The 15846-nt window shown below is 42.0% G+C and overlaps 1 protein-coding gene across 1 annotated transcript in view; it reads right to left on the reverse strand.

Annotated features, from left to right (window-relative positions):
• sema4ba (sema domain, immunoglobulin domain (Ig), transmembrane domain (TM) and short cytoplasmic domain, (semaphorin) 4Ba) overlaps nucleotides 1-15506 on the reverse strand; it is a 41322-nt gene extending 25816 nt beyond the window's left edge. Inside the window, exon 1 of the mRNA XM_008296959.1 lies at nucleotides 15295-15506. The gene's annotated coding sequence lies outside the window, so the exon portion shown is untranslated. The remainder of the gene's footprint in view (nucleotides 1-15294) is intronic.
• Between the last annotated feature and the right edge of the window lie 340 nt (nucleotides 15507-15846).

The following is a 15846-nucleotide window of genomic DNA, read 5'->3' on the forward strand; positions in this document are numbered from 1 at the left end:
GAAGTGACACACACATGCAGATGCCTCCTGTTCTGTCAATCGAGGACGCTGCTGAGGAACACTTAGCGAAGAGGGAGACAAATTGGGTCTTTTTCTTCACAGTTACAGGGTTTTAATAGACGTCTCTCATAGTTAAAAATTCAAATTCCGGCTTCACCAGTGCACAGTCCAGATTTGCAAAACCCCATAAAAGGAAAAATAATCAAAAGTGTCTGGACACCGAAGAGTTTCAGCCTCCAGCAGCAGGGCTGTGGACTCTTAATGATCCTGATGACAAAAGCAGACCAGGTAATGAAAGGCTTCTGCTTTCAAGCTTCCAGGCTCGGTCACTGTCAGAAGTTTTTGGACGATAATCCTGCCAGCTGCCTACGTGATGTCAGTGGACGGTAAGATGTAATAGACAAGGTGGGCGAGCATAAGCGTCATTAGCGTCCTTTGTGAGGAGCGATTCAGAGTGAGCCGCTACTTGACCAGCGAGCCTCGGAGATAACATTAATTCTGGTTTTGTGTGACAGCCAGAAAAAGAGGCCCGCATGAATCCGACTGAGGTATGTAGAGAGGCTTCGACTCAGCGTGAGTACGAGAACAAGGGTCCCTCTGACAGCACAGAAATCTATATGCAACTCTGCACTTCACTGCTCTCTCCTGCATGATGCATAAACTGAATCATCCCTTTCACTCTCTACACAGACGTGATAGTGTGCTCTGGCTATGGATGATACTCTCCCATCTCTCTCCGTCTATGATCTCCTCCTAAATCCTCCCAGAAACACATCAACCTCATCAGCTCGGCAGAATCATTTCATTTGGAAAACGTTTACCGCGGATTAAAGCACATCCAATCAAAGGCGTGTGTTCAGTTTTATTAGTAGAGGGGGGGCACGATTCTTTCTGGTTCCTCACCCAGATTCAATCGAAGCTATTTATCTTTATAGATTTGTATAACGTACGATAATGAAATTGATCTTTGTGTACTCCAAAGTCTGACAAATGAATTAGAATTGAATCATTTCTTTATAATTAATGCATTCAATTTCAAAATGATGCAGTTTACCTGATGAGCGATTTCATTGTTTGTCACAATAAACAAATAGATCATCAACGAAGACTGAAATACAGTTTTTAAAATCCATTCTTGTCTCTTGTCCTTTCTGCCTTACAATTAATGTTTTTCAATTAGGATAGATATTATTACACATTGTCATATTTAAATGGAAATCTTTATTTATTTTACCAAACTTAGAATTTAGGGAAGTGTGGGGATATCCCCAGTGGAAACCAATGGGCATTAAGAGTTGTTTCTAGTTGAGTTATCGTGCACAGGCTTCGTCATCTCTATCAGGAACAGCAGCAGCTCTGACAGTCCACTCCTTGCAGTGAAAATAATTAGCTGGGGAGGGGAGGAGACCGTTAAATCAAGCAGTAAGATGTTCTGCTGGGAACAGGGCATGAATTTGTCACAAGAAAGTGGCTGATTCATTAACATGTGGCGGTGAGAAGAATAAAACTGAAATAACGGAACTCTGTCGTCAATGTGAAACTGGAAGAAAAAAGCTCAATGGATTTTACAATATAAAACTTTCCCATTAAGAGGTATCATACCTGAAATAAGCCTTTCAACATTATCTTTCCATCCCATTGAAAGCACTTCACTGTAGCTCACGTCACAAAAGAGGAAATAAGTTTTATATTTAACCAAACAGGGACATTCCCAGCAGTCTTTGCCAGTCATTTCCTGTTATAGAGCTCCTGGCATACAGTAAAAATATCACTATATATCACTGAATGACGAGGCTGGTCCAATGATAGCACTACTTATAAGTCTGTGGGTATTATAAATAGCAGAGCTACGGCTGAAACAGGTGGCTCCACCATTAGCATTTGCTATTTGAGTCGAGTGGGAGGGGTCGAGGCTTTGGATTCCACACACACGTCTGTTGACTGGAAAAGTGTTGATTGATAAATACGACCTCGTGGCTCGCCTGTCGTCTCAAGAAGCCACCTGCGCACACGCACACGTTGGCCGTCTACGTCACGCCCCTCGGATAACCCCGGTCACACGCTCCCACATGTGGCCTTCAACCTGAGCTTCCCCCTCCTGACCTCCTCGACACCTCCACGACGCCCGAGGACTCTCAGATGTGTGACGGAGCAGATGTGAGATGTGGAGGATATCATCTGTCAGGAGAGGCTTTAATGGAGGAGTACGCCTGCACATATGGACAGAGTGGCTGATTCACCGGTCGAGCTGTGTGGGCGTACACTGTTGACACACTTCTACTTGGTCCTACCTACGGCCTTCTCACGTTATTGTGAAAGCACTTGTTCCGGTCTAAAGATACCTGTCTATGAGTAACGCGTGACTTCTATCATGAAGCTACAAAGTGATTCGTGTCTTATTCCAGGAACTGCCCAAATCACAATGACTAAACAATTAATTAGGCAGCTCCTGATAAAACTGATGACTTTGTTTAAGAGAAGAGCTCGAAATTAAAAAAAAAGGGCCGCACCACACGGGTTGGTTTTCAGCCGGAGATTAGTGACAAAGCTCACAATCAGCAACAGTCAGGTGTGAGTGTTGCGTAACTAACTGAAAAATCCAGCTTAACAGACAAAACTTGCTCGCTAATGCTAATCTATCTCAAAATAAGACGCAATATTAAATATTCTAACATGTGATCTCATGCTTGATGAAAGGGCGTATATCAAAGGTGTAAACTGGGAAGATTTTAAACTCTGCCTCACTAAAATTCAAACAGTAGCCTGCATTATAGACTTAATTTGGTATTTCCTATTTCCTCATTTTAAATCTTAAGCGCATTACTGGCTCGAAACACACATTTTTCCACATATGCAGACAGATATACAACAAAGCTGCACTTACACAGTAATTTTTAACATGCTGTTTATCCCATAAAAGTGTCATATTGGGAACTTATGCTGCAGCTCATGGTGTTACAGGGACTTCTAGTTCATTGCATTTAATTGGATGAAGCCTTTGTAGCAACCATTTCACACATTTTATGAAATTCTTAGATGTTTCTTCAACTTAGTGTCGCTATCGAGCATCTTCCAACAATTTGCAAAGAGCTTGCACAACCGGATGCACGAACTCTGCCGTGGATTGACAAATAGCTGGTGCCACACACTCCTTTCCCCCAGTTAATGTGAATCTACAAGTCTGCATTTCTGATTAGTGATGTCTAAAGAAACACCCTCTCCTTCCTGCTCGACCCATTTTAAGTCCAGTCCCCAGACCCAGCTAAGAATAATTAATGGCTCATTCATCCCTGAGTGAACCATACAGCAGTAATTATGACCATATGCTATTCCAAAGACTTTTAATTGCCTAATTAAAATCTTATTAAACTATTGAACAGAGATAGGGGACATTTTGAACTTAAGGTTCAGGGGAGTTAAATTCATCAAGCTCGCTTCTCCTCTGGGACTCGTGACACACGGTCAGAAATTGTAAAATTTTATCACAAGCGCTGAATTCCTCAAACATCCCAAATTTGAAGCTATCAGGAGCTAAGAGTGTATTGATAAATTAATGTAATATATGGCTGTGAAAGTGGATGAGCATATTTCATCACCTCTGTCTTTGAAACCTATACAAGTGCTTAAATCAGCCCTGTCTCAGAAGTGAAAATATGTGAAACGATATTCCATTTCATTCCATTTCCCCCTTCTGCACACATTTCCATAACAGATGTGGAGCCAGCAGAAGCAGCTTGCTGATGAAATGTAAAGTAGCGGAGCCGGGTCTGTCACCGGGCCTGCTATCACTATCAGCGCCGAAGTGGGTGAAAGAAGAGCAGCAGGGGCTCCGCGGAAAAGTGCATTAATACTGAAAGGGGCAAGGACGAAGAGAAGAAAATGAAAGGACAAAGACACCTTTTCTTGCTGCTGCTCCCCTCATCAAACTCTAATTTTTTTTGTGTTAAAACTTGTATGGAGATAGCTTGAATAACTGATCTCATCTACAAAATTCTGTGAGATCTTTATACCATGCGAAGGCCTCTCTTGGTTCCGTGTCCTTTATTACGCTGCACTTTTAGGCCAAATCTCCTCTGTCAAAACACATCAGATAGCATAAACCTGGCTTAAAACTATTAATGTGTTGCCATTAATAAAACCTCAAATATGACAAAAACTGAGGGACTGAGGAGGAATTGGCAAAAGTTTCGACTTTTCTTTCTCTCTGCACTCTTTTCAAAAACTCAATGTAAGCCGATCCGCTTTTAGGAAGGAGCCGGCACTGTTGATCTTGCTGAAATGGCCTATTTCTTTTCTACAGTCTGTTTTGCTGTTGTCACACCCCTTTTTTTTTTTTTGCTGGGAAAGGGAACACCTACATCTTTATTCAGTTTTATCAGGATACACCTTTCAGGCACTAAGCTGGCAACCCATCATCTACACATCAACATTCGGTTTTTGCAATCGTTAAAAATCAATAAAAATACCTCTATAGTCTGTGTCCTTAACTCTTATTTATTAGTATTTTGAGAAACTGACAAATTAAGCGATTACTGGCATTATAAGCTAATCCACATGTTGTGAACTTTAATGGCTCAGAACTTGAAATCATTTTCATATCATTCAGCAGCTGCATCTGCAACGGATTTTCATCCCCTTACGAAAGATGTTTTCTGCGCATTTCTGCACCACATGATTCTGTGTATCCCAAAATTTCCAGGAATGACACTGCTGCTGCTGCTTCCACTACAATTGTTTATGCTACTGTTTATACTACAATAAATATTTATATCTAGAATAGAACAGAATAGAATAGAATAGAATAGAATAGAATAGAATAGAATAGAATAGAATAGAATAGAATAGAATAGAGTAGAATAGAATAGAACTTTATTGATCCCTTTGGTGGAAACCTCAGCAACAACAACACCAACACAACCTCAGCAACAAAAATAAATAAAAATCTTAATAAATATTCCAAATAAAAGGGTGAACAAAAGTGCTGTTCTGTAATCTTGAACTCCTTGTGGATTTGTGTTTAAAGTAATTCCATATAATAAGGTTTTACTGATAGCCAGGATTAAGTGCAAACTGAGGATTCATCTTCTCGAGGTATTTGTTTTAACTTGTCACAGAGCATAGTTTTCAGTATTATTATGTGCATCTATTTTTTGCACAATTATTTGCCTTTGGGGTGTGTTTCACCACATGCTGATAAATTGGATATTACCTGCAAACCCATGCAGGTAAAACTTCTCATACTTGGAGTTGCAGCTGGAAAATTCAGTCTCTCCAGGCCCGACATGATAAAACTCATGAGTAAACTTTACGTTTGCCGTCTCATGTGTGTTCTGTGTTGGGATGAGGCTGATGAGATCTTTATATCTCAGTCTTCTGCTATAAAAAGTGAGTTGATAGTAACAGTCTGTGTTGTTAAAGAAAGCGGGACCATATGCAATCCAGCCCAGTAAAAGCAACAAATTCATCAATGACTATTTTACGATAGGAATAAAAAAAACACAGTGTATTATAGTGTTCCGCGAAGGGTCTGTGTTTTTTATGAGGGTTCCTGGCTGCTGCCAGACACAGGTGAGGAACTGTTTCAGCCCTGGCTGCTGTAAGTAGGTCAGGCCTGTTGAAACACTCAGTCCCATTCGAAATGTCTCCACTTGTTTGCAATAAAACTCCGTCTGCATTTGTGAGAGTGAAATATCGACTCTGATAGAGTGAGTGTGATAACTGGCATCTAGCTCAGGTGCTGTATTGTGCTTGTTCTTGTTTACCTCCACTAACTTGATTTGCCATAACAGATAAGATACACAACTAGAGCATGCGGAGGGTGTTCTTTAGGAAAAATAATAAATGTTATGATCAAATTATTATGGTGTCAGCTAAACCCACCCTCACAACTTTACAACATTGGATAAGAAGTGTGTCTGTCATCTGGTATCTGTAATTTTCCTAAACTGACAATTTGACATACTTCACACTGTACTTTATTTTACCCTTTTTTTTCTTTTTTTACACAACTATTGTGGCACCTTACACAACCTAGTTTAACAATATCTTCCAAAAGAGATTGTCTAAAAATGTGTGCTCTTATCCACATTTTAAACTCTCACTCATTTCTATGATGAGCAGCTTTTTACTTGTCGCTTGGAACAACTACAAACACATTTGATTGATAGAGCTGAACGTCCTAACAATCAAATGCAAATGGGCTTAAAAGAGCATCATTTTTTTCTTATTTGCATTTTTATTTTTTTAGATATAACATACGTAAAGAAGCTGCAAAATATAGATTAATCACCAGATAAAGCCAAGAAAACGTGAGGAAAACGACAAACAAACCTTCAGTTTTGAATATGTTGTCACAGTTATTATGTAGGTCAACTTGTGGACAAAAAGAAATAATGTGCTGCATTAATATTTGCTGGCCGTGTAAATTCGCCGACCGCTCAATCAGCACACAATGCATTGAAACATTTGTCCTCTTTGAAATCGATTAGGCTGGTGTGGCATCCATGAAAGGCTGTAAACAAAGCGGCGTGGCTGTTCTCCCTTGATGTCCACAGCGAGAAGCTGCATGCATTCCCGTAGCTTAGAGGCTTAAACAGAAGCTCAGGCTATAGGCCATTGGGCAAAGAGCTGCACACATCCATCACTGTGTAAGAACGATAAAAGGCTCAGAATATTCACTTCTCCACATGCCCACAGACGAGCCTTCAACAAAACTCAAGAGCTCCGAGTCCACGGAGCTCATCGTGACCCTCGTGGTGACGCGCTGCTCAAGATTTTACACATCTTCTACAGTGCAGAGAATTCATTTATTTCTAAAGTGGGTGAATGATGTTCTTGCAATTAACTAACTTTCTATCAAATGGTTTTTGCACGAATAAACCAATAGCTTCAGAACTTGCTTGCTGGTTTAGATGATGTTGACGATGTGACTCTTGAAACCACTTTAACCTTGTGGGGAAAAACTGAAAGTTTCAAGAGTAGCTGTCAAGTGGGTTTCTTTCTTTTTACACTGTTTTAGAAAATCACAAGCAAAAATCACTGACAGCCCGAGGACAGATGTGTTGATCCAAGCAGGTGTAATCAGGTTCATGCTCACTCTTCAATCATCTATTGTACAGCCTGTTTAAAATGACACCTGTGAGAACTGCCTACAGCCTAATCTAGCTGTGTGCGAGCTGAGGTTGATTTACGATGGCCCCAGTGCAAGCAGACGCCCCACGAGCGTCGCTAGATTACAAATTTGTGCTCTTTGTGTGTGTGTGTTTAATATCAACAATAATTTGGATTTTCCTGTCACTTTGCAACATTTGCATTTTTGGTTAAAAAAAGAACTCAGAACTCTAAAGATGCCTTAAATGTAGACTGCTTTTGCAAAATAAATAAATAAATAAATAACTCAGTAAGACAAAAAGCGTCCTTTGAGAGATGCAGATGGCGCGCAGTATTCTGTGAAAACATTGAGGGAAATCGAAAGTCTGTTACCAACACCAAGACTGGCTGTGTAATACTCTCAAGTTCATGGGATAAGAGTATACAAATGGTGAACAAATGATCCTGAGCCAGCAAATATGGAAAGTCAGGTTTCATATGCCTGTGGTTACACTGGTTCATTTCATCTCTGGCTCCAATCCTCCACATGTCTTCAATGCTGATTTGAAGCCTCTTTTTTTTGACCTCCTTTATGTGGCATATAAGACCACATTAAAATATGTGTGTGGGGGTAGTCTGTCCCCTTTATGTGGGGTCTGAGAGCGAGGGCAGCTGCCCCCCACACCAAGTGACCTCACTTAGTAAAGATCAATAGCAAGTTGCGCATTCCTCAGTCCGAGTCTTCAGCAGTCACTTAAGCCTTGGTATCCCAGTCATCCAAGCCATCTTGCGAATCCTTTAGCACAATGATATTTGGGGTAAATTCCAATCATTGACATCCAGCATCCTAGACGACCAGATCTGACCCGTGAGGGCAGCGCATCTGGTAAAACCATACGAGGGAGATGAGCTCTTGTCACTCAAGAGTATCGGCCTATAGGCAATGCTAATGCAGGGCAAAATTTGTCAAGCCAGCATTAATGGGTTTAGTTCTAATTTTTGCGTGTGCGTGCTTCCCAGCTTTCCCTGTGCCTCTTTAAATGGCACTGTACACCGTCTTGCACACAGCAAAATTATGGGCCCCACATTGATCCCTCGGCTAGATGATTTAATGGCTGACTGACTGTTCTATTTAACCAGACAAGCATAATAAGGGGATTAGCAAACTATCAGATGACAGAGTTCAGTGTGCTTGGCTGCAGGTATACGGGCAGATATCACATGATTTGTTAATCATTGTGCAGATGGTATAAATTACTTCACTTTAGAAAAACAAAATCTTAAAAAAAAAAAAGAAAAGAAAACCTGCTTAACTGCAAAACACTTCACAAGATTTTGATGCCAAATTGCCTTCACCTGCTAGTTAAGTAGAACTTCATCCTGGACATAAAAAGGACCCTTGAAGTTCATGTACCTTTGTGTTGGCAGTGAAAACCCACACAGTGAGCGCTTGAGATGCAATCAGAGTCCCGACATGTCTGTGCGGCTCCAGGGCCCCCGGAGCTGGAAGCGTGTAGGTGGGAGCTGATGCCGCGGAGAGATGGAGGTGAAATGATGTGTTACTAGAAAGCTGAGCCTCTTCACGGTAATATCAGAGCACATGGCATGTCCTTAGACGTCTTCACCTACTTTCACAACTTAGGTAAGGGCTGGTTGACTGTGTTGCAACCACACAAAAAAAGCACTACATTCTGAAATTCAAGGGTTACAAATAAAACTCTGAAAAAGAGTTGAATATAACAGGAACAGAAAAAACCATCCAAATCAATGACGCATGAGACTATAAACTAGAGAAGGTCAAAAGCCCTCTGGGGGTCCAGTATGTTTTAAAAAAAAGAAAAAATAAAGCGAATAACTGATTAACAAAAACATTCAAGTCTCGTGATAACAAACATCTAGTCTGCGCTAAAGTATTCCAAAGTCACTCATTTCCTGCAAACCCAAGAGGCTGCTTACGCTGGAGTTTGACGTTACTATCAGGAAAGCAAGTGATTCATCCCATTATTTATAAACTGCAAGATGTAAAGCCAGTGATCTGATCAGGGACAGAACAAACACACGTGTTGTTGCTTGTATCACCAACTAAACATGAAAAAACAGGCAACTAACGAGTCACAGACCAGAAGATGTTTCTCTGCATCAACAGCACATTTAAAACATATTTCACAAAGTAAGATTTCGTTTAGTTTGGACACTTAAAGAAAGTGAGATATGCATAGTCATGTGTCTCCCCAGCAAATCTCACTCCTGCCAAAGGGTATCGCTGTGTTACTAGAAAGCATCTGTGTGCTCTATCCTGTCATCGAAACCAGTAAGACCCGGTAAGTCATACTGGGGGGAGAAAAAAAAAGCATCAACAGTGTTAGTTCCTGTGAGCTTAAACTGCACCTGCATGCTGAACAGCTTCATCCCCTCCAGATGTCTGGAGGCCTCGCTAGACCTAGAGCCAGCACATCTATAACTGTCTCCTCGACTGCCCAGACTCTGGTGGATAACTGCCAGAAAGAAAGCAGAGATGCAGGGGGATCTGAGCCCTGCAGCCACTCATGCTGCACAAAAAAGTGCTGAAAGAGGCCATAAGATGGCTTGTGTGCTGTGTCTTAATATATCACATCTTCAATCCAATCTGATGAATTATTCAGACACTGCTATCTACTGTGCCTCTCACCTAAAACATCTGCCCTGCCAGCCTGTCTGCCAGGTCTGGCTTACACTCGGCTCTGCCACAGGAAGCTTTTAGTCTGCTGCTGTCCTGTGGTCTCTGTTCCATTTAACCCCCTTCCTCTATCTCTATTTCCATCTCCTGGACTTGGCCGGTTGAGAACTAAAGCGTAGAGGAAAAGAGATCATGTTAGCATGTCAAAAAGCAGGATCAGTCAGTACGAGGTTTTAAAAAGAAAACAGTAAATTTGCCAGATCTGTGCAAATATCTGGTTTGTCAAAGTAACAAACTACCTCGTATGACCTGTTGTTAGCAGACGTCTGAAAGCGAAAAGTGCTCTGAAGGGCCACACAAGGAAAGAAAAATCTGCTGTCATAAAGAGTTATGACAATCCCGGTATAATTGGCTCCTCGGAGGTATCCGTGATGTGTTACTCAACTGCAAATATGAAAAGCGGAGAATGAAAGAGAACTTGAGCAAGAAGTACTTTTCCACTTCTGCACAAGTGCCCAAATGTGGATGCTTGTCGTGCTGTCGCTTTCGCAAAGTTAGAAAAATCGCTGGATGCGGCCCTCCCTAAAATTCTGACGGCTAAAGGGTTTTGGGGACAACAAACCGACTAAGTGAAGTCACATTTCTCTATGAAAAACTCAGGGGCAAGGAGGTGTATAATATTCTAGCTCTGGGCTATTTCACACACAAGCAGGGGGCACCAAGCAGAAAACAGAGCAGGTAGCATTACATATTTCCAGGTCAGTCAAGTGAGGAGTGTTTGTGAGGGATGAAAGGTGCACAGTGACCTCCCCCTGCACTGTTTTTGGATTTTAGCAGGGCATGAAATGACTAAACACCAGCATCTTCTCCGTCATCCTCCTTCTCATTCACAACTTTCAGGCATTGACCCACCTCGCTCTATTTGTGGAACAACTTTGTCAGTCAATCGGAGTCTTTCGATCGCTAATGTGCATCGGATATCTTGCTGTAAAAAGCTTCTCAGTGAAGAAGGGGCGCATTAATATTAAAAGAAAGTAGAGCTTGTTTACGATGAGGCAATTAGACGTCTGTGATCAGAGAGCTACGGCAGGAATGTCTTTAAGGGTCAGTAGCACCATTAGCGGAGTAAAGGGCACAACCTGGAATGCTCAGAGATATCAAATCACAGCGGTGGGGGAGGGACGGGCTGCTAAACAAGGCTCGGTCGGAGGCTGATTCAATCATCGGGCCTTCTCTCGTACTCGTGTCGGGAAGCACACAAACACACTCGACCACTAACAACAACAACCTGGTGTATTGGCTTTATGTGATCTCCAGTGTCAGGAGTGTGGAGGTGCATAACTTGGGGAACAAAAATAGAACTTTATAATTAAACATGCAACATGCAAGAGGAACAGGTGTGAGGTGAAGGGTGATGGAAACGCGCTCCGAAAAGACAATTTTGCAATTCTCACACCAGCACGTAAGAAATGCTGACAGACGTGTAAACATACTCCACATGGTTTTGCGAAGCTGTTTCAAAGGGTTGTGTACAGTTTAAATAAAGCGCTGCATGTGCGAGGCAAGGTCCCGGAGAGCTTCATTAGCGCGTGACGTGTTTTTGATGCGTGTTTCGTACTGGTTCAAAGGCAGATCTGATGGTCTCTGAGACACCGGAGCAAAAACAAAGTGATCTGGCTATGTTCCACGTCCTCAGTCATTTCCCACATCATGGCACAGCACTAGACTGGGAATAAACAGAGGAGCCCGCTGTGCTCCCAGAATGCATGTTTGCAAAGTTCCCATCAGTGAGTACACAGTAATAGGACTCCCAGAAGGCCTGTGTTTAACCTTTAGGTTACAAGTGGCTGGCCACTCCAAAGCCCACCCCTCCTTCGCTGCCTCAGCTATTAACCCTTTTCTCTCCCGTTTTAGTCGACACAAACAGAAACACAAAGGAAGTCAGATAAAAATCACAGCATCTGAAGAATATGTGATTAAAAGGTCCAGAGCAGCCATTGTGTAGACTTTGGTGGTGAGATTATTTTGTCAGCTGCCTTTTCAAAGGTCAAAAATGAACTCTGAATCTGCACTTCTATGGCAACATGGGTGAGAAGTCCGCAAACAACAAGAAATGTGATGGCGACAACTGGGCAAACACACACAAATCATGTTATTTGATTGAAAGGACAAGACCTTATGAGACAAATTATGTCATCAAAGAAACAAAATAGCTTTGGTCAGTGTCACATAATGAATGGAACATGGTATATACTAGAGCCTAAACAATACATTGCTTAGCTGATATTATCGCCAGATACAAGCGCTAAAATGTCTGATATAAAACTTTCTTTTACAGAACATAATGCATAAGATGATGCTTGGGTTAGAAATTTAGAAATGGTGTCATTGCATAGTCTGTCCAGCAGAGCAGCTCTGACTCCATTGTTTGCAATAATATTGTTAGCAGCACATGTAGCAGAGTATATAACAGAGCTGAGCAGATGGGGATGCAAAGTCAAGCTGTGTCCTCGTGGTCAGTTTCTAACTAGTTTGTCAAATATATTGCTGGAAAGTTAATAAAAGTTCCCTTTTTAATATCACTACAACTCTATATAAAGATTTTACCCCCTAACTTTGGCAACAGCCCCAAAAATCCAGTCCTGGACAGGCTCTAGTATATACAGCAGTAATGGTTAAACAATTCCATCATTCTTGAGTGTTCCTTTCTTCATTGTACAAATGTATTAAGTTGATAATAATTTAATAGGCTTCAACAAAACTAGAACTCTTTAAACATGCAGCCCTCTGGATCTGGATCTGTATGTCTTCTGCAGAGTAATTAGAGGAGACAACACTGCATCTCTGGACCGTGCTTTCATTTTACCCACGTTATGTTGCTGCAGTAAGCACAGATCTTGTCTTAGCGTGCAGCGTGCAATATTTTGGCTGAATGCACTTACACTGAATTTGTTTTTGGAAGGCATAACTGCAAACTGTGATTCTGTGAACTGTGACCGGTTCAGCATGTAACACATTGTGTAAACTCGTGTTACTGGCATGCATTTCAAAAAACTAACATTTGTGACACCGAACCACATGGGAATAAAAACATACAGTATAAACACAGTACATAATAGTAAATCAGAAATGGAAAAATCTGTCTCTCTCATTCTCTCTCTCACAAAATGACGGGGCGAAAGTCAACCTGACTGTATAAACAGATGAAGAAGAAGGATCAGAGTAGCCTAATGCTGAGAAAATACCCTTGGGACATGCTGAAAGAATAGAAATGTGCATATGGGGCCAGCATAGGGGATTAATCTGTGATACAACAGTGTGCAGCACGAGCTTTTTCTTCTGTCTTTTTTCCACTAATGTGCAACAGGTTGTTCGCCGCTTTGAGCTGCTTCACAACACAGAACCATAATTTTACCTTTTTTTTTTTTTTTGCTTATGTTCCTCTCAGCAGAGTTGATGTAGTACAGCACTGCATCAAATACTCCTTCAAACTGCAGAGGAATGTTTCAGCGCTCCAGTTAAGTCGGGCTTTTTTCTGCGAGTAACTATCACCATGTCGTAAATTAGATTTTTGTGAAGTCTGGATTGGAGCTATTGATATAACAGGCACCATGCTTTACCAACGAGCCAAAGCTTCTCTGACAGCATCATACAGGCAGTTCATTGTCAAGGCCGCCGGTATCCAGAATGCAACTGCCAGCTGTTTTCTTTGTGGATCAAACCAAAAGAAAACAGCAGGCCAAGGTCAGCACAGACGAGCTTTTCTCCTACAGCAGACAGATGAATCTCCATATACGAGGCCATAAAAGAAAAACTCTCTGTCACAAATGTGACAGCGCAGTCGATTATATTCCACCCTCTTGTGGAATAATCAACCGTTCTCAAGGATTCATGAAAGCTCCCATTTTTTTGCCAGTTCTGTTGGGTGTTTGTTGATCACTTGAGAATCTGTGTCTGTGTGAAAGCTTGGTTGGGAGGGTTATCTCTCATGTCCAGCTGCCCTTTCGGTATAGACGGACACAGATAGGCCTTTGAGAGGGATATCAAGTTTTCTCGAGGCTATAAAATGTGACAGTGATGCTGATTTTTCTCTTGGGTAACTTACCGAGGATGCAAAAGTTGCCCTTCAGTCCAAAATGTGTTTTGCTTATTGTCACATCATTTGGATGTTTGACCTTCGCTGTGCAGAATGATGTACGTGCTGAGTTTGACACTAGAAGGCTGTTTGTGAATTCATCTTTTAAAGGCAGAAAATATCTCTGAGGTGAAGCTAGTCAGTTGTGGTAAAAGAAGCAACTCACACAAGCAGAACAGTCATAACACTGAGAGGATTTACATCTACAGTCAACTAAGTATCCAGCAGAATGTGTTCTTAAATTAGCACTAGTTGCATATTCATATCTTTAAAGAAGATGTGATGTAAGAAAAAGAAAGTTAACATTGCATTTTTAACCTTTAAATGTAAAAACAATTATATTCCTTGCTGATTTATCAAACAGTTTACTTTGCAAACTCTGACGTAAGGAGGAAGGAGTTCAAGAGATTTCCAAATGAAAGGCCGCACACTCGAAAGTAAGCAAAAAGGAATAAATAGAAATCTTGACCTCACTGACTTTTGTCAAACGTTTCCATTTATGGTCTCTATCCATTAACTACCACCCACGCTCCTGACAATTTGGCATCGGCGCTGATTGTGCTGCCAGCAGTGTGTGGGTGACACATCTGAATTTCAAACAATAACACCTGATGCTTCCGTGCCGTTCCAGCATCACGTCGCCGACCCCTATCCGGTGTCCTGATACAAAAAGTCCAGTCAAAACTCGAGTTTCACCGCGCTGGCTCTCAAACGTCGTGACCGCACGGTCTGCGTTGAAAATTTGTGTTGATATTTATATTCAGTCTTGCTTTCGCCCATCACATTTTCCACAGCCCTCTGGGTTCTCGCAGAGTTTCCCAGCTGTGGAGAGGATGTGTGTGCACTTGCTGCCACATTCACTCACTCACTATCCGTGGAAAAGAGGCCCCTCTCCCCAGTGATGAGCTGTGCCTCGGCTTAAAGCCTCTTCTGCTGCTAGACACACTCGCACACGAGCCGGCAAGCCTTAAAATATAACACACCCTGGTAAATAGCTGTGATTCTAAAGAAAATAAGACCAACATCCTTTAATGTGAGGGTATCACCCACAAATACAAGCACAAGAAAAACAACCCAGCACACACACACACACAGAGGCTTGCTCTCAGAGTGGGTCTTTAATGACCCCTTTGCCCTGCTATCACCTTACGATAAAGACCTACTGCAGAGGATAGAGGGCTGTCTCGTGTCAGCTCACACCCACTCTTCCCTTTAAAGAGAGAAACTAACAAGAAACCCCACACTGGCTCGCTCATAAAAACTTCATACATCTCTAATAGGGAAATGACAGGTTATCCTGGCGTCGTTTCAATAGGTAACCAGAACTGCAGCGCACTCACATCAATGATTCATGCAGCCACGGCACCACACAGTTAATGAACACAAGGGTAGTCTCTGTAACAGCAGTACTTACGCTCTGTCCCAGTCAGCTGTGAGACAAAAAACTCCCTTCAGATCTAAAACAGGTTTCCTTTAGGTGACACGCGAGGCAGATTAATTCCTCCTCGGGGGGAAATGTCAGAAGAAAAATCCACAGAAACAGCAGAGTTTGAAGCTCTGTTTGGATGACAGCTCCGAGTCCGCTGGTCCACGCTCTCGGGCTCTGTGCGTCCTACTACAGCCTCACTCACTAAACCAGAGCTCCTCCCATCACACACACTCAGGGAGGGGAGGATGAGAGGTGGGAGTCATGGGAGGGACTCTTCCACAGAATGATCCTGACTCATTTCTGACTGAACCTGCCAATGTGCAAGTTTACATTTCACTCAGATTTTCGGTGCAACTCTCTTCACATGTAAAACCCGGCACTGGATGGACTCTAGTGTTTGATCTTTGGTGGTTTCTACATTCTGTACAAAGAGAAAACTATTGGTCTCAGATCAATCGATGGCCTTTGACAGGGGATTTGAGGTTTTAAAGTCTTACATACTCAGAAATGTAGCGCCAAAACATTGATTTTTAAGGC

This window comes from Stegastes partitus, unplaced genomic scaffold, assembly GCF_000690725.1.
Source record: "Stegastes partitus isolate 25-593 unplaced genomic scaffold, Stegastes_partitus-1.0.2 Scaffold1172, whole genome shotgun sequence".
In the NCBI taxonomy this organism is placed as follows: Eukaryota; Metazoa; Chordata; class Actinopteri; family Pomacentridae; genus Stegastes; species Stegastes partitus.